The following is a 20,175-nucleotide window of genomic DNA, read 5'->3' on the forward strand; positions in this document are numbered from 1 at the left end:
CGCCCTATGGCGCGTTTTAAGTTGGGGAAATAATTCCCCTTCAATCCTGAGGGACCCTGGGGGCCAACTAGCCCACCAGGTGCTTCCAGTAAGCGCCACTGAGCTGCGTTGTAGAGAGGTGGTCTAGGCCGTGCCTCTTTTTACATCTCTCTGCAACGCAGCTCTGTGGCGCTTACCGGAGGTAACTAGTGGTCTAGTTGGACCCTAGGGACCATCAGGATTCAAGGGGACTTAATCTCCCAACTTAAAACGGCCACAGGACGTGTTTACACAGTGGGGAAGGGAGGGGACGGGGCCTGAGGTGACGTGTGCAAACACGCCCTGTGGAGCATTTTAAGAGGTAGTTTTAATCCCCTGCCCTATTATATACTAGGGGCTTACAGAGGAGGTCATGCTAATCACAGGGGGACCCCAACGCATAGTGTTCCCTAGTGTATGTAGGTGTTTTCACTTTATTCTGAGTGTCTTTTAACATAGCACTTGCTCTAGGACTGGTTAGTCAGACTCAGTTACCACCAGTATCCGTCTGAAAAAGTTGAGGGTACAGGATGAATTTGCAACATGGCTTCTTTCTGCTCTTCTGTTTGTTCTTTCTGCACGTTATCCTTCTTCCTGCACTTTTCTTCGTCTTTGAGGACTTTTATTGCTTCTTTCTGCATTTCTTTTTTTTCTTTCTGTGCGTTTTTTCTTCTTTCTTCACATGTCCTATCTCAGTAGGCATAGTTAGAATTTAGCATTTTAAAAACCTTTGAAATTCACTGAAAAAACCATAGGTTTCTGGCACGTTATAGTTAGGAATTAGCATTTAAAAAACCTTAGAAATTCACTGAAAAAAACATAGGTTTCAGGGGCGTTATAGTTAGCTGGACTTTTCACTCGTACAAAACCATTGAAATTCCCCCGTTATAGTTAGTTCAGCTAACTATAACTTGCGCGGCCGCAATGCACTGCTGATGACATCACAAATTACATCACTCATGACATGGTCAGTGACATCACTCATGACATCACTGATGACATCTCAAATGACATTACTGATGACATCACTGATGACATCATCCTTGTGATAGAGTGGCAAACCTCCTCTCCCACTAATATAACCTTTGATACACACATTCAAAAATAGAAACTAAAATTTTCAAAACAATGGACATACCAATACCAGTTACAACAACCTATTCAGTAATTCTAAGATCCACATACACATCCACTCATTCACCAACAGTCCTATACAGTCACTCATACATGTACTCACTCATCATATGTACTCATACACCTATACATCCTGTTACACAATGCCACTCATCCATAGAGTTACTCACACACATAGTCACTCATGCTAATAAAGAATCAAACATCCATGTACTTGCATATACAGTTATACACACACCACCACACTTACTTCTACAGAAACTTATACATACTTAGTCTTTTAAACAATCACTTATAGAAACACATACTTATTCATACAGGAGCTATTTCAATCTCTCACTCTCACATATACTCACTTATATACACCAATAGTCACATATACTAGTTTAAAACATATGTAGTTACTCATAAAGACACTATTGAGACAGTCATTCACTCACTAACACACCCATGCACACACTCATCCACCCATACAGTCCTGCACACATGCTGTCTTCAACACATACAAACAGTGAGTCACTCATTCATGCACCTATGCACTACGTAATACCCCCCACCAAACCATACAGACACTCACAGTGAGTCACTCATTCATGCACCTATGTACTATGTAATACCCCCCACCGAACCACACAGACACTCAGACACTCATACTGATACTCAAAAAAGCAACAAATAACCTATATAGACACTCATGTAGCTACTCACCAACCCATGCAGCCACTTATACACAAAGTGAGAGACTGATACAGATATTTACATATTTAAACATTACTCACTAAGCCATGTATTCACTAAGATACACTTAATCAGTCAGTTATACAATCAATTTTTCAAAAACAAATCATCCATTTAGACACTTATATACCCATTTATTCTTCCATCGACCTTGAGATATACATATATAAAACAATTTGTAATTTTCAGAAAAACACACATTCACTGGATGATGTCATCAGTGATGTCATTTGAGATGTCATCAGTGATGTCATGAGTGATGTCACTGACCATGTCATGAGTGATGTAATATGTGACATCATCAGCAGTGCATTGCGGGCGCGTGGGTTATAGTTAGCTGAACTAACTATAACGGGGGAATTTCAATGGTTTTGTACGAGTGAAAAGTCCAGCTAACTATAACGCCCCTGAAACCTATGGTTTTTTCAGTGAATATATATATATATATATATATATATATATATATATATATATATATATATATATATATATATTATCTACTGGCGGTCACTAGTCAGTAGTTATAGTTAGGATCATGTTTCTATATGAAAAGCGTTTTTTGTTTTGCCAATAACTTTGGCGCTGCTTGGTGAATCTTCATGAAATGTTTAAAAAAATCCCCTTTTTGGCTAAGCTGCTGTGTTGAAACTTTTGAGGTGATCCATGAAGCGCGGGCCAAGAAAAAAGGGGGGTCCCAAAATGTATTTTCCCCATGCATTCTCCCATAGTGATTTTGAACATAACTACAGACCGAACCGCTGAACGGAATTACACCAAATTTGGCAGAAAGCTAGATGTTGGCCCAGAAAGCATGCTTTTTGTGATTTGGTGTAAATCCAATCAGAAGTTTTAGAGATATTTAAGTTAAAACAATATAGATATCTGGGGATGTAAGTCCTTGGAGTGGACTCATGGATCCTACTGAAAATTGATTGGTTGCCAGCCATCTTGAGACTTGGCTTGAAGCTGAGTCCCACAAACAAAGTAAAAAATAAAGAAAAGAGGGCAGGGTAAAAATACCCTGACCCCCTAGGTATGGTGGGGAGGTCTCCAGAGGGACCCTGCTGGGCATTAAAAAGATTTTCTTTTGCCAATTTTGCATCTAAATCGCAGGTGGATCAGTGGCACAATTGAAAGAAAAAAAATAGCAGGTCTCCGGCGCTTCTTTTAGAAAAAGCCCACGGGTGGGCCAAATCCCAGGGGCATATGAAAAATAAAGGAGAGGGTGAATGTGGGCCCCCCTCCTAGGGTTTAATGAAACCCCAGGGACCACCACCTCCCTGGGGCTTCTTTACTTATAAAATGGGGGGGTTGTTTGACCACCCCCAGCCACGGGAACTGCCACCTCCCTGGGGCTTTACAAGAAAAAATACAGGGTGGCTGGGTGGACCCCCTGCAGCCCTCAGGGCTTTAACTTTAATTAATGGGGGATGCACGGATCACCCCAGCCCCGGGTACCGCCACGTCCCCCCTGGCTTTTGTGACACAGAATGCAGGCGTGCCACCTGCTCCCCCACCCCCACCTCCCTGGGGCACATTTTACAAAAAAGGAGGTGGGCCACACGACCCTTGTCCTGGAGCCAAACATGGCTCCAGAGCCAGCTTCTGCTATGTCCTGGGGTGCCTACCCCCAGGACATAGCTGTTTGCTATGGCTTGGCAGGAGCTTTACCGCTCCCGACAAGCCATAGCAATCTGTGATCTGCTTTGAGCAAGCAAGAGTATTTTGCTCTCATTTGCTTAAAGTGGAGCACAATTGCTTTGACAGAGAGGGAGATGCCCGACAGGTACAAATCAAATCAGGGTGACTGAGAGTCACTGTGAGACTCCTTTAACCTTGGTTTGATGCTTGCCTGTCGCATGCTCTAGGCCCAGTCACACAAGTAAGGTAGCATTTTTATTGGGAGAAGTGGGAAAAAAACTGGGTGGTACGAATTATGTGGATTTCTGCTGATTCCAGAAGTTTACATCACAGAAATGCAAGTAAAATGTGAATTTTTAGGCAAAGTTTGAGGTTTGCAAGATATTATGGGTAAGAAAACTTTGTGGGATCCACACAATGCATAGCACCCTGGACTACCCTGGATGTCTAGTTTTCAGAAATGCCTGGGTTTTGGTAGGTTTCCTTGTGTGGCCGTTAGTGCCTGGCAAAAAAATGCCACTCACCTTTTGCCAAATCAGATAATATTTGTGACAGAAAATGTTGATGTCTCCTCATTGAATTTTGGAGCCTTTCCCGTTGTGGGTACTAGGCATGCCCGCACAAGTGAGGTACCATTTTTATCATCAGACTTGGGGAAATGGTAGGTTTTATGAAATTTGTGGCTGCCTGCAGCAGTGCATCGTGGGGGCTGCTGAATTTCTATGGTTTTGTACGAAGGAAATCGGCAAATAACTATACCGTCTGTATAACGTTTGGTTTGTGCAGTGAATTTCTAAGGTTTTTATAATTCTAAGACCTAACTATAACGCCCCTGTAACCTTTGGTTTATTTCAGTGAATTTCAAAGGTTTTTAAATTTTATTTCTGAACTGTAACCTGTAACTTTGGGAGTGGATGTATGATTGGCTGAATGGGTCTGTGGATGGGTGTATGATTGGCTCTATTGGTCTGTGAGTGGCTGTGTGGATCTGTAAGTGGGTGTATGAGTGACTGTATGGTTGTGTGAGTGGATGTGTGAGTAGTTTTCTAGGTATGTGAATGGGTATGTGAGTGGCTGTATGGATCTGTGAGTAGATGTGTGAGTGGTAATGTGGATGTTTGAGTGGTTTTGTGAGTGTATGAGTGGCTGTGCAGGTCTGTGAGTGGGTATGTGAGTGACTGTATGGGTGTAGGTGTGGGCATCTGAGTGGCTGTGTGGGTATTTGAGTATATGTGAGAGGGGTTGAATGGGTGTCAGTACCTCTGTGAGTGACTGGGTCAGAATGGAACCTCACCTACCTCTTCATTGTACAAGAGTCCACAGTTTTTGCATAAAAGGTCCACCCAGCAGGAGTGCTTTCTACTATTTAATTAGTAAGTGCTACCTTGTTGGGTAATAACTAGTGCATATTTTACTCTACAGCTGCGTAATGGACCAGGAGAAAATGTATCCAGCGACCTTGTTTGTGTTTTGCAATGTGATTGTTCCTTGTGCGTCTTCATCCAGAAATCTGTGATAACATGAATCAAGACTACAAAGAGTTGAATCTCCACCAAACAAGGGTACTTCCTCTTTAAACTGTATGAAGCAAGTGCTTCCTTCTTTGGTGGAGATGTCCTCATATTCTTCGGCATCAAGTACACATCTGTAAAATTATGGGTAAATGTGCTGGGGGCTTTTGGTAAGCTGCCCATCATTGTAGCAAAAGGCTAGAATACCATTGCATACTACTAAGCTGAAAGGGGCAGAGCTTCAGGTGATTTTGCACATTTGTATACTCGGTCTGTGGAAACTTATTATTCTTGTTGTATTGGCTATTTTTTCAAATGTTTCCTTCGTTGTGGTATCCTGCGGCGGCTGCGGAGCACTGGGAAGAGTCTGGGCGGAGGCGGCAGCACGGCTCACCTGGAGCAGCCGTGGCTAGAATCAGCTTCCCGCGGGGAGGTAGCGGGGATTTCTCTGTATGCTCGTTTAGCCCGGCAACTCCAGATAATACGGAGGAATCCACTTTACAATCACAAAGTAAAACCAGGAAGTCCCCACATATGAATGCGGTAAGGAGGAAGGGGAGAGTATCGCAGGAAGGGTGTGACAACTTGGAGGTGAGCTCTGACCTAAAAAAAACTAAAACTAACCCCCTGTGTAGTTAAAGGGAAAAAAGGGAAGCAGAGCTGTCTCTCAAGACCATAGGAGGAGATAAATAGGTATACTTTATGGAACAGGGGGGTCTGGGGGAAAGAGGATCTGGAGAGCTCTTTATCCAAAGATACACATACTATAGGTCAAATAACAGCCCTATTTTCTCTAAATCAGCCAGACAAATTAAAACAGACAGCTCTCAGTGTTAATCAACCGAAAGTGGTAAAAGTGAGTAGAAAGGTGGTAGAAGCTACTAATCCCCAGTCAAGTGTAAAGAAACAGCTAAGGAAGAAACCAGGGAAATTAAAAGTTACCCCCTCACTCCGCTAATACTTTAAAGTGAAAGAACAAGCCTCAACAGTCCAGGCAGAATCCTGTACAGTTTTCGTAGAAACTCAGCCGGAGAACATAAATATAAAAGGCAGGATGGCTTCCGGTCCTGGCTCTATGCAACCTTCCTCAAAACAACTTTTACTAAAAAACAGATATGACTCCCTGCTCAGTATTGAAGAAAACAACACCTCCTTCCCAATAGACAACACCAATAACCAGAACCCTTTAAATGACTCTGAGCAATTAACAGCTACGGCCACTCTCTCACCTGTTAGCAAGGAGTCGAACTAGGCAGAGCTCGAAAACACAATGGCGGTAATGCTAACAGAGTTAAGAGAGAGATTTGCAACATCCGAGCTCAATCAACAGAAAATTCAAGGGTATTGTGAGACCATGGAGGAAAAAATCAACAGCCTAGTAGTCAGGGCAGGAGTAATGGAAACAATACAAAACGAGATTTCAAACAAAGTGGCCACAAACCAAGAAGAGATTCTGAAACTCAAGCAAAACGAAAGAGACCTTAGAGATAAGCTAGAGTCTTTAGAAAATAACGCAAGACAAAATATTATCAGAATTTTAAATGTCCCTCAGGGAAAGGAAGGAGGAGATATTAAGACCTTCATGATTACTCTTTTAAAAGAGTACAATTCGAACTTAGATTCCGATATTATAGAGCAAGATGTTCAGAGAGTTCCCCGTGATCCTTTTGTGGCACGTCCTGGAAGGAAAATAGCGAGGAGGATCTTGGTTAATTTTAAAACATACTCACTAAAAGAAACCATCCTCGCGGCAGCTCTAAAAGCAGGAATGTACAAGAAGGATGACTGGTCCTTTCCTATTCGATCTGATGTTTCACGAGAAACCTTAGACAGGCAGTTGGAACTAGGGAAATACATTCAAGACCTAAGAGATTTAGGAAACACGGCTAATATAAGTTTGCCTGCCACGTTAAAGGTCACGAGGAGCAATAAAATGCACACCTTTAGAGACCCAGATGACGTAAAAACCTTTATTGAGCAGATTAGGGCACAATCACTATAATAGAAAATAGTCAGCCAATCAAGGGGCGAGAGAGCTCATAGGAGTTGCTAATATACCTCTTGTTACTAGGGAGGGTTCCCCAGGGAGGGAGGGGTGGGTCACTTTTAAAACTGAGAGAGAAATATTCAAGACACATTGGTTGGGGGAGCATATGGGAGAAGATCCCCAAAATATTTGTTCTACAATGTTTGATGCAGATGATTTGTTTTTTTCTTTATTTTTTTAGTCGTTTTAGATTATGTGGGCTACCACTTGTTAAGGAGAGCTGAATACCACATGCTTTTGCTGAGATATAGCAAAAAGGCCACTTTATATAAATTATGGCAGGTCTAGATAATATCAACTCTTTAAGAGTTTTATCATGGAATGTGAATGACCTGAGAGTGACCCCAAGGTCTGGAATATTTGAAGTTGAGGGAGATGGATGTAATATTTATTCAAGAATCTCATTTATTAAATGAGGAATGGCTTGATATTCTCAAATCCCAAACATGGATAGAGCACTGTATATGCACATCACAAACAGTCACAGTTAAAGGGTTTGCTATATTATTTAAAAAATCAGCTCAAAGTACTATAGCTGAAGTTAAGGTCGATCCTCAAGGTAGGTGGGTGATTGTCAGGGTAAGAGTTCAGGGAACATGGTTAATTTTTGTATCATATTATGGCCCTAACTTGGATGACCCTCTCCCTCTTCGTACATTAAAGCTTCAGCTACTCGAATTTAATGATATAACTATTATGGGAGGAGACTTAAATGTTATTCTCGATTTAGATAAAGACACTACCTCAAAAAAATTCAACTTCGAAAATGAGAACTGCCCTGAAAATCTATAATTCAGGATCTTGGCCTAGTAGATGTTTGGAGCCTAAAAGACACAAGGGGGCGGGGAGTGTCGAGCAATTCCATAGGGGACTTTACATTTCACAATAAAAAGCATGGGCATCGATCTAGGATCAATTTGTTTTCTTGACATCTAGTACTATCAGTAATTTCGTTAAAAATCGAACATATACCGGAATATTTATCAGACCACTCAGCAATTTTTTTACAGTTTAAGCTCAATGGTAAATCTCCAGAGACGCTCTGGACACTAAACCGATCTCTCCTTCTTGAATTGTCGATAGTCAAGAATGTGATAAAACAAACAAAATAGGTTTTTCTTTTTAATCTCGATACGGCCCCCATAAATAAGGTTTTGGACACGTACAAAGCATATCTTAGAGGTATTCTAATCAGCCAAAATGCTATGGAAAATAAGAAAAGGAAAAAAGAACTCTCCTCTTTAGAAGATCAGATAAAAGAAATTCAAGGAAAGTTGGCCCACACCTTAGACGTTAACATGAAACTCGTATTAGAAGTAGATCTTGCTAAGGCCAAGACAAAACTAGTGGATTACTTAGAACTTAGAGTGAAAAAGAGATTGGAAGCAAGTAGACTTGCCAATTACGAATATGGGGAGGGCAGTGGTAAGCTTTTGGCCTGAAAGGCCAAATCAGATCGAGCCAGGAACAACATTAAGAATCTGAAAAATCAAGTCACAGGTGATATCATCGCCGAAGACAGAGCCATTGAGCAGGAATTGATCCGGTTTTTCCAGGAACTCTATACAGAGGACATAACTCAAAACAAAAAACAGACAGATGCCTTTTTCAGTAATATAGATCTTCTGTTGTTAAGCAATGAAAATAGAGAGGAATTATCGGCCCCTATGACATTGGAAGAAGTTCACAGCTCAATTAAGAACTTGAAAAAGGGTAAGGCTGCTGACCCTGATGCTATCCCCAATGAGCTGTATGCTTTGCTGAGGGAAGTCCTAGCCCAGATTCTGATGGATCTTTTCAACTCAGCATACATTTTAAAACAAGACACCCCCTCCTCCTGGGATTTGGCAACCATAATCATTCTTCTTAAACCCAATAAAAACCCCTGAGTATGTGAATCATACAGGCCGATATCACTGCTTAACAGTGATTATAAAATCTACACACAGATTCTGAATAAAAGGTTGGAGCGAATGGTCGGTTCAATTATCCATGATGATCAGAAGGGATTTATGAAGGGGAGGCATTTGGAGGATCTGACTCATGAATTAATTGGTGCAGTAGATCTTGCCATAGAATATAAAAAACCCTTGTCTACAATAACCTGTGATGCTGAAAAAGCTTTCGACAGGGTCAGTTGGCCCTTTCTTTTTGAGGTAATCCAGACTCTATACAGAAATCCTATGGCCCGGGTATTAGTAATTGGAACCCTTTCTGAAAAAGTACAAATAAGGAGAGGATCTAGACAGGGTTGTCCAATTTCCCCTATTTTGTTCAAAATATACATTGAGCAACTGGCCATTAAGTTAAGAGCATGTAAAAATATCCATCCATTTACATGTAATGACAAGGAAAAAAAACATAGGGCTTTATGCTGATGACTTAATGATTTTCACAACCCATCTCGAGCCAGTAATATCTGTTATTTGGGAAATTCTAGATACATTTGGCACATTATCAGGATACGCTGTAAACCATTCCAAAACAGAGATCATGCAGTGGAATACCAGTTCCAAGAGTGAGCTTATTAAAAAGAAGATCAGATACTTAATGATCGAGGTGGTTCAAAATTTGGAAACCTTAGCAAAGGTGAATTTTGACTCAGTCACATTAAAAGTTAGGAAACAACTGCAGCAGTGGGACTCTTTACCTTTATCCTTTCTGGCAAATCAAATTTAATAAGGATGTCTATTCTACCCAAATACACATTTATTTTTAATACAATTCCGTTGGAATTCAAGATTGAATAGATCAAAAAAGTACAAGGAGCCTTCTCCAGCTTCATTTGGGGAAAAAAATGCCCAGAATTGCATGGAGGAAATGTTGGGAAAAAAAGGTAAATGGGGGCATAGCAAGCCCAGATCTCCTACAATATCAGAGAGCCTTTCATCTGAAAATTTTTAGACAGCTATTAAAGGATTCCAATAATATCATCCCTATGTTTCGTGCTGTGACGTACGGTCCACCAGACTTATCTAATCACTTTCTCTATAAGTTTGGAGACCCCAAATTAAAAAAAAATCAGACTAAAGTCTCTTTATTGGGCCTGTAAACTGTGGTACCAAATTAGGAAGATGCTACAGATTCCATACTATAGCCACTATGCGCCAATATGGAGATCTCCAGGAACCCGCATGTTTGCAAGACTCTTTAGCAATCCCGATAAGGGAAAAGGGAATTTGCAGATGGGGCCAATTATTGGAAGGCACTCAGTTAATATCTTGGCAATACTTTTAAGAGATCACAAAAGGCGCCGCCTCTTGTTTTAAATATCGCCAATTACTAGGCTGGGCCAAGACTTTGAGATGGGGGGGGAAATAAAACAAACTTTATGAGCCAAAATAGCACTACGTCCTGGATTACAGAAAGAGGTCTCGGTATGGTACTGGTTTCTGGTACAATCATCAGAAGATTCTAGTACATGGCACACGGAGACGTGGAGGAGGGATCTACCGGAGTATCATCTAGAAGCACTATGGCAAGTATCTACATCTCTTTTGTGACCTTGTGTGAAATTTGCGCCTTTAAAGAAAAAACACCTTTTTACCATCCATAAGGCCTACTGGACGCCTCGAAGATTGGCAAAGATGGGCCTACAAACGGTAAGGTATTGCCAAAAGTGCGGTGAACCCAACGCTGATGAAACGCATATGTTCCGGTGGTGTCCCTCCATCCAATTGTTTTGGCAGAAGGGGGTGAAATGTTGTCAGAGTTGGCGGGCCATGCAGTGAAGGTGAGTCTGGCACTGGTCATATTCGGGGTGATACCGTAAGAAGAATCTGCTGGTAACATACCTAAACCCCTCAAGGCCCTTACATTCATCCTAATCATATTAGCTCGTAGAGAATTGTGTATTAAGTGGATCTTACCTATACCACCTTTACAATCTGAATGGATAAATTAGATCCACAGAATTGCTAAAATGGACAGAGCAACATGCTCTAATAAGAGAACGAAGCACTGGAGTATTTGGGATAATTGGGTTGAGAATGTCTCACTTTCGTAGTGACAAACTGGCACATGCATCAACAAAGACTTTTGCGATTCCTTAATAGCGATTTTTAAGGAATCGCAATTAAGGAATTGCAAAAGCCTATGCATGTAGGAATCGCTATAAAAATAGCGATTCCTACAAATTCCTTAATTGCGAGTCGCAAATTGCGAGTCGCAATTAAGGAATGCCGTCCCATTCATTCCTATGGGCCTCCAGGCCCATAGGAATGAATTGGAGATTGCATGAGCAATTTGCGAGTACCAGTAGGTACTCACAAATTGCTCATGCAATTTCAAGGGTGCAAGGGTGTCAAAATGACACCCTATTGCACCCCTGAAATTGATCTGTGAACATATGTTGCACACACACATGCTCTAAGGGAATGTGTGTGCGCAACATGAAACTTTGAAAAATGCACAAAAGTGCATTTTTCAAAGTTTTTGCAAATTACCATGAAGTTCAACTTCATGGTAATTTGCTCCCCCTATTAACGAAATCGCTAATTTTTTCACTTTCATGCATTGCATTTAAGGAATCTCAATTTGGGATTCCTTAAATGCAATCGCAATTTAAGGAATCGCAATTTAGAGATTCCTTAAATTGCGATTTTTGCATTTGGCATGATGCATCCCAAATGCAAAAATACCGGTCGCAAAGGGGCAGATTCTGAGAATCTGCCCGTTTGCGACCGGTTTTTACATTGATGCATGTGCCTGTAAATCTCTCTTCCTCTTCATACCTTTTTCCATTATCTGTGGGAATTTATTTAATAATAAATCCAACTCTCTTAATCTTATTGGAGTAGCATTGGTACCCCATCATATAAAATGTGTACTGTATATTTTTATTTAATCTCTTATTTGATAAAAATGACTGCTATCAATCCAATGATTAAGCATCAGTAAATACAGAATATTCTCAATAATCTAGAAGATTCATCAATACGGATTGGTGAACCTAGAAAGAGAATCTAAGTAAGAACCTGTAACACAGGCGAAAAGAGTAAGCGGACCTTGAAGAGAAGGATCCCGTGATGGCTACCATCCCCTCCTAAGTGGAGAGAGCAGGTATCACTTTGTCTGGACAGTAAGAAACCAAGTCGGTAATCTCTTCTTTCTCCATCCTTATACTGATCAAACATATGAGGACTAAAAAAAAAAGAGCACATTTCTTTCTCCTGAGGGTAGGCACCTCAGGAGATAAGGAGTTGGCCCTGGAGGTTGCAGTCCCCAGGACCATTAGTGTCTTCAGGAAGGGAGCTGCGCTGCCCCCTCCTTTTATTATCAAGTGCCTGCCCTGGGGAGGTGGTGGGCCCCAGGACTAAATACAGCCTGGAGGGGGGCCGCCCAGCCCCCTCCCTCTTTAGTTGCTATTTATGGTCCCGGGGAGGTGGTGGTCCCCATGGCACTACTGTGACCCACCTCCAATTTTGTCATAATGCCGTGTGGAGGTGGTGGTCCCAGGGGCTCTTATGAGCAGGATGAGTAGGCTTTGTGCAGCCTCTCTCCAGTATTTACATAAAGCCCTGGGGATGTGGTGGTCCTTGGGGCTCAAAAGAGCCACAAGATTGCCGCATTTGCCCTCTCCTTATTTTAGGCATACCCCCGGATATATTTTAATGTTTGACGTGAATTTGCTAATTCTTGCAATTTGTCCGCAATTTTTTTGCCCTGGCGGTGTCCTTGGGGGAACGCAGCACAGGGCCTGGGGCTCAGAGTATTCCTACCGTGCTACTTTTTCTTTGTTTTTATTTTTTTTCGTGTGACTCTGCTGAGGCATTATGAGTCCCATAATGGCTGCCAACACTCCCTGGTTGAAGCCAGTGAGATCTCAGCAAGAGGTAATCAATATTCTCAAAGTATTTGCGCATCTAAATCTACAAATTAGCCCTTTCCTAATATCTCGAAAACTACTGAACAGATTTACACCTAATCACAAAAAAAGGACTCTTTCTAGACCAAGAGCTACCTTCATGTCAAATTTGCTGCAATTCCGTTTGGGCTGTACTCGGATAAAAATCCATATGGGTATGAACATGGAAATCACACTTTTTTTGCCCCCACCCCCTTTTTCACAGCCTCAGCTTGACAGATCACCCCAAAGCTTTCCTTGCACAATAAGACCCAGCTGCACATTTAAAAAAAACCAAATCATGAAGATTCGTGGACCGATGCCACAGATAAAGTTAAAAAACGCTTTCCCTATGGAAACTTGGTCCTAATTATAACCACCTACTGGTGAGTGGCGACTGACCACGAGCAGGGAACTACACATATACGGACTATCGCAAAGACGTCTTTTCTTCATGGAGGTTTATTATATTTCAGAATGAGCCGCCTGATTCTGCAGCTGGTAGGAGTGATATAACGTTGAACTTTGGCGGAGACAATTTTGTGTGGTTTGGATGAATTCGGAATGGTGTATTATCTCTGAAACCCTCTCAAACTGAAGTTGAGGGTGTTCATACTTGATTGCGCTTTCTTTACTTGGATACTGTTTTTAAGCCTTGAGAAAGTCATCTAACGACGAAACACATGTCGGCTGTGTGCTTGCTTCATCAACGTGTCAACTTATCAAGAAATTAATTTACTCTTGGTCAAGACTGCGCCCTATTACTTGTTTTTTGATTATTAATTGTGAGATTAAAATTGCCTTTTGACGTAATAGTCATTTGTAACTGTGCATTGTGCTGTGCTCTGTTGTTTAATTTTCTATAAATATATATATATATACACACACACACACATACATATATGTATAGACATATATTTGTCTATCAATTGGTACTCTTTTAAACATAGTTTGCAGATAAGTATCTAGGAAGATAGATAGGCTGAGTAAACCGATGTGGAAAGGAGATGCTGTAGTAATGCAAATGTCTCCCTGTTTAACTTTTTTTAGCCTCTTTAAAAATACGTCATACATCAAATTCCTAAAATCCCACACCTCCGCTCACATTTTTATCCCTCTGGTTCATGTCTGTATTCACATCTCAGTGCTCATTCACTGCAGCCTGCTCTACTGGAAAGACTTTAAATTCAACAGCTCCTATTCCAACGAAATGAGGGATTGCCTCACTTTTCTCTTGAATGCAAAATGTTAGTTGTCCGTAGGCTCTCAAAGGTGACACTGCAGTTGAGTACTAGGTAGTTAATCAACAAACTGCTGCTTGTGATAGAGATGTGCTTGATTCTTCGTGTTTTAGTGAAATAGATAATGGACGTATTTAAGAACTTACTGACATTGTGACCTAATTTTAGTTTTCTAGAGCACTAGCCATTTTTTCTATGAAACCCTTCATCTATTTTTTCATTTACTGCAATGTCTTCCGTAGGAAATGTTTTCCATCAAGACGACATTCAGATGTGCCACACTATTGTCATACATGCAGAAACGCTGCACTCTAGCTGCTCATCAGAACTTTGTGTTAAAGCTGCAGTTAATTACATGGGAGTCAAATGGCTGGATGCTGCTGGTGTTGAAAGTACATGTGTCAGTCTGCATGTCAGAATGTTTTACTGAGGAAGATATTTGTGAACTCAGAGAAAATATGTCCTCATGTTAGTTTTCTAGAGCACTAACCGTAATTTATAAGACAAAAAGGACCGGCACATTTTGTTCATTTTTAACATAAATGCTTTCGTTTTCCATTTACATGGCTTCAGGCATGCTACAATTTTGTCATAAGTACAGAATGTCATCCCTCTAGTTGTTCATTAGAACACTGTGGAAATCTGCAGTAGTACACAAGGGAATCAACTGAAAGGATGCTGCTGCTGTTTCATGCTTAACTCAGAATATCAGACTAAGGGCCTGATTTAGATCTTGGAGGTATTATCGTCATCCCGCAGATGCAGCAGTCCCAAGTACTCCAGCGAGCTGGCACGACAGTGGCGGTGGCGGTCTTGTGTGCTGGCTAACAGTATTCTGCCGCCATCAGTCTGGCGGGATTGCGCCAATTTAGATGTTCCTGTTGTGCTGGCAGTGGAGTTGTGAGGCCATGGAGGTGTGGAGACAGATAAGTACTAATTGTTTTCATCACAATACACATGTATGTTGTGAATCTGTCTATATGTGTATGTGGATAATGTGCACTGCCCATTTTTTTGCATATTGCATTAAACACCAACAGCATACCCACACCGTTGAATATACACCCACCACAAAAGCCTATCTTAGATTACAGCGACAATGGTGTGGTTGAGTGTCGTGGTTAACTAGCAGCAGCACAGGAAGGGCCTGGGCAATGGTATTCAAGATGGGATCAGTAGTGGAACCCTGAAATAAGGTGAGCTTTCACCTCTTTTTCTTTGATTCAGCCAAATTGTGCTTTGAGGTTTCCCTGCCACAGCTGCCTCGATGGAAAGGCACATTGTAATCTGGATGGCGAGAATCTTGGCGGGACTCCCTCCAACAGCAGCTTCTGCCTCTGATGCCATTGAAGCGGGAGATAGATTCTGGCGGAGGCAGCAAGACTGTGACAGTCTTCCCTCCAATGACCAGCCAACATCTAAATAAAGCAGATGGACTGCCAATGCAGTGGGTGGGAAGACCAAGGCAGTGGGTGGGAAGACAGCCGAAAAAGCAACAGTGGGATGAGACTCAATAAGACCTAAATTAGGTCCTCACATGTCTGAGGAAGATACTGTGAATTTATAGAAAATATGTTCATGTTTTAACTTCCATAATAATAATATTTATGTCACAATCATGAGAAAAACCTTTACTTTTAAACATGTTTCATCAAATCCCAGGAGAGGTTCAGTATTTCAGCAATCACCTTAGAACACACAACAATTTCTAAAATAAGTATTGTACCACCATCAAATTATTTACATTGTGACCTGAATCTCTTATCACCCTTTGTATATTCTTCTTTTGTAACCCTCAAAACCTGGTATTCACTACAATGCATTTCAATAGCCATCATGTCCCGAGTCCGGTAACAGCTGAGGCGCAGCGTAAAGTTGCCAACCTTTTATACGTCACAGAAACCTGAATACGACCGATACCTGACACACAAAATGAATGTGCACTTTGCACATAAGTCCTAAGTGTCTTTAAGATTCTTGCACATGTTAAATCTGACACTACTGATGAAGAGAGTTTTATCATACAATTCATAGTTCTCACATAAAATGCTTACTAAGGACTGAAAGAAAATTATTTTAATTGTCTAGTCCACTGATATAGACCATCCATAATCTACGAATGCATTTGATGTTTAACTTAGAACCATTCCCAACTGAAAGAAAAATGTATTACATTTTAATGGATTGAAGATAATAGATTGATATGGATTACCAAACCGACTGACTTGTATTAATAAAGATTTTATGCTTAGTGGTAACTAACAAGAACTATACATGCTATATCGAAAGATGGAACATTTGCGATGTAAAGTTTGCCCTATAGGCTGTTCCCTTCATGTCATTGCTGAAGCTTAATACATGATTCATAAACATGCGCGATTCTGTCTGTGTCACTACTAGTAATGTCATTCTTAGCTTTAAATGATCCTTAAATGTGAAGGATATTAGAATAGGTTGAACAATAATGTTTCATCAAAGTATGCATTTATGTCAATCAATCAATCAGTGACACTTATAGAGCGCACTACATACCCGTAGGGTCTCAAGGCGCTGGGGGGGGGGGTGCCGCTACTGCTCGAACAGCCAGGTCTTCAGCTTCTTCCTGAAGGAGAGGTGGTCTTGGGTCAGGCGCAGGTCGGTCGGGAGGGAGTTCCAGGTCTTGGCGGCCAGGTAGGAGAAGGACCTTCCTCCTGTAGTCGCTCTTCGGATGCGGGGGACGGCGGCGAGGGCGTGGTTGGCTGATCGGAGGTGGCGTTTGGGAGCGTAGAAGTTGATCCGGCTGTTGAGGTAGCTCGGGCCTTGGTCGTGTAGGGCTTTGTGTGCGTGGGTGAGGAGGCGGAAGGTGATTCTTTTGTTGACGGGGAGCCAGTGAAGGTCTCTCAGGTGTCCGGTGATGTGGCTGGTTCGTGGGATGTCGAGGATGAGTCTGGCCGAGGCGTTCTGGATCCGCTGGAGTCTCTTCTGGAGCTTGGCGGTGGTACCGGCGTAGAGGGCGTTGCCGTAGTCCAGTCGGCTGGTGACGAGGGCCTGGGTGACGGTCTTCCTGGTCTCGGTGGGGATCCACCGGAAGATCTTCCGTAGCATGCGTAGGATGTTGAAGCACGCCGAGGAGACGTTGTTGACTTGCCTGGTCATGGAGAGGGAGGAGTCCAGGATGAAGCCCAGGTTGCGTGCATGGTCTGTTGGTTTGGGTGCGGTGCCCAGGGCTGGAGGCCACCAGGAGTCGTCCCAGGCGGAGGGGGAAGAGCCCAGGATGAGGACCTCCGTCTTGTCAGAGTTCAGTTTCAGGCGGCTGGTCGTCATCCACTCGGCTACCTCTTTCATCCCTTCGTGCAGGTTGGCTCTGGCGGAGGCGGGGTCGTTGGTCAGGGAGAGGATCAGCTGGGTGTCGTCGGCGTAGGAGATAATGCTGAGGTTGTGTTTGCGTACGATGGCCGCGAGGGGGCTCATGTAGACGTTGAAGAGGGTGGGGCTCAGAGATGATCCTTGAGGGACGCCGCAGATGACTTCGGAGGCTTCTGATTTGTATGGTGGTAGGCGGACTCTCTGTGTCCTTCCGTCGAGGAAGGAGATGATCCATTCCAGCGCCTTGTCCTGGATTCCGATGTTACTGAGGCGCTGTACTAGGGTGCGGTGGCAGACCGTGTCGAATGCCGCGGAGAGGTCTAGGAGGATGAGGGCCGCTGTTTCTCCATTGTCCATCAGGGCTCGGATGTCATCGGTGGCGGCGATGAGGGCGGTCTCGGTGCTGTGATTGGCTCGGAAGCCGGACTGTGAGGGGTCGAGGGATCCGTTCGTCTCGAGGAAGGCGGCCATCTGCTTGTTGACGGTCTTCTCGATGACTTTGGCTGGAAACGGGAGGAGCGAGATGGGGCGGTAGTTCTTGAGTTCGGTGGGGTCCGCTGTTGGTTTCTTGAGTAAGGCGCTGAGTTCGGCGTGTTTCCAGCTCTCAGGGAAGGTGGCGGTGTTGAATGATGTGTTGATGATGTCTCGCAGGTGGGGTGCGATGACAGCGTCGGCCTTGTTGAAAACGTGGTGAGGGCAGGGGTCGGTCGGTGATCCGGAGTGGATGGAGTTCATCGTGCGGATGGTGTCTTCGGTGTTGATCGGGGTCCAGGCGTGGAGGGTGGTGGTGGGGGGTGATTGTTCGGTCATGGTGTGCGTTGGTTGGTTGTTGAAGCTGTTGTGTATGTCCGTGATCTTGTTGTGGAAGTATGAAGCGAGGGAGTTGCAGAGGTCTTGTGATGGGGTGATGTCGTTGTTTCCTGCGCTGGGGTTGGAGAGCTCTTTCACGATGTTGAAGAGTTCCTTGCAGTTGTGTGCGTTGTTGTCCAACCGTTCCTTGAATGCTGTTTTCTTGGCGGCGCGGATAAGCTGGTGGTGCTTCCGGGTGGCAAGCTTGAAGGAGGTCCTGTTGTCCGGTGTAGGTTCCCTTCTCCAGACTTTCTCGAGGGCTCGGCAGTTCTTCTTGGAGCTCTTGAGTTCGTCGGTGAACCATGGGGCTTTCTTGCTTCCGGGTCTGCTGGGCGGGGTCCTCAGCGGGGCGAGCTCGTCCGCGCAGATGCTGATCCACTTCGTGAGGTTGACGGCGGCCTGGCTGGGGTTCGCTGAGCTGGCAGGAGGGTGCTGGCTCAGGGAGGTGGCGAGCTGGTCTGCTGTGATCTTGTTCCAGCTTCTGCGGGCGGCCTGTTGCTGGTGGTGGTGGGTCGTCGTTCTCTTGAAGGTGAAGTGGATGCAGCTGTGGTCCGTCCATTGGAGCTCTGTGGCATGGCTGAAGTCGATGTCTGTGCTGGAAGAGAAGACTGCGTCGAGTGTGTGTCCGGCGAGGTGGGTGGGGGTGGACACCAGTTGCTTGAGTCCCAGGTTGGCGAGGTTGTCCAGCAGGGTGCTGGTGTTGCGGTCGTTGTTGTTCTCCAGGTGGAAGTTGAGGTCCCCCAGGAGGATGTAGTCAGCGGAGGGGAGGGCATGCGGGCTGACGAAGTCGGCGATGTCCTCGCTGAATTGTGTGCGTGGTCCAGGGGGTCGGTAGATCAGGGTGCCTCTGAGGGTGGTGTTCGGGTTGGTGTGGATCTGGAAATGCAGGTGTTCGGCAGTGGTCAGGGTGTTCTCGGTGCTGGTCGTGAGACGGATGGTGTTCTTGTGGATAATGGCGATGCCTCCTCCCATCTGGTTGGCGTTGCGGTCCCTCCGGACGATCTTGTAGCCCTCTGGGATAGCGATGGCGATGTCGGGAGCTGATGAGGCGTTCATCCAGGTCTCTGTGAGGAAGGCAACGTCAGGGGCTGTGGCGTCTAGGAGGTTCCAGAGTTCGATGGCGTGTCTGTGGACGGAGCGGGTGTTGAGCAGGATGCACTTGAGGTGGGTGCTGCTGCTGTTCGACTTGGCGGGGGCTGGTGTGCGGCAGGTCCGGATGCAGGTGAATTTGCAGGCGTGGCAGCTGAAAGGTCCGTGGGTGCGTCGTGGTGTGGCTTGATGGCATTCTGGGAGTCGGCCAGAGTTGAGAGCGATGAGGGTGGCGGCGGAGTACGTCAGGCGGGTCGGTCGGCGGCATCGGGGGCCAGGGGTCCTGGCGCTGGTCGCGATCCGGTCGCGGACGGGCGCAGACGGGCTTACCTTTGGCGCGCCTTCAGCGCGCCCGCTGCGCGTGACCGCTGCGCGTTCGCACGGTCGCCATATAAAGGCGAAGTGCGCGGGTGGGCGGAGCAGCTGGGAGGCGGGAGCGGGGCGGGAACAGAATGAAAAAAGGGGCGGGGCTTGCGGTGGTGGCGGGAAGCGGGGAGCGGGGAGGGAAGGCGGCGATGTAGGCGGGCTAACAGGAAGGACACAAGCTGGACAGATAAACAGGCAAATATACTTTATTAAGCACAAATGGCGAACAAAACAAGGGAAAAAGAAACTCAAACAAGGGCAGGGAATACAGATGACAAGCACAAATGGCGAGAGAAACAAAGGCAAAACAAACGGCAACGGAGTCAGCCGGCGGCGAGGCAGGCAGCGCGG

The 20,175-nt window shown here is 44.4% G+C and overlaps 1 protein-coding gene across 3 annotated transcripts in view; it reads right to left on the reverse strand.

Annotated features, from left to right (window-relative positions):
• The window catches only part of LOC146810314 (ATP-binding cassette sub-family A member 10-like), a 1,546,030-nt gene that overhangs the window by 769,601 nt on the left and 756,254 nt on the right, over nt 1–20,175 (reverse strand). The gene's annotated exons all lie outside the window — the stretch shown is intronic.

Source organism: Triturus cristatus, chromosome 7, assembly GCF_964204655.1.
Source record: "Triturus cristatus chromosome 7, aTriCri1.1, whole genome shotgun sequence".
Lineage (NCBI taxonomy): Eukaryota > Metazoa > Chordata > Amphibia > Caudata > Salamandridae > Triturus > Triturus cristatus.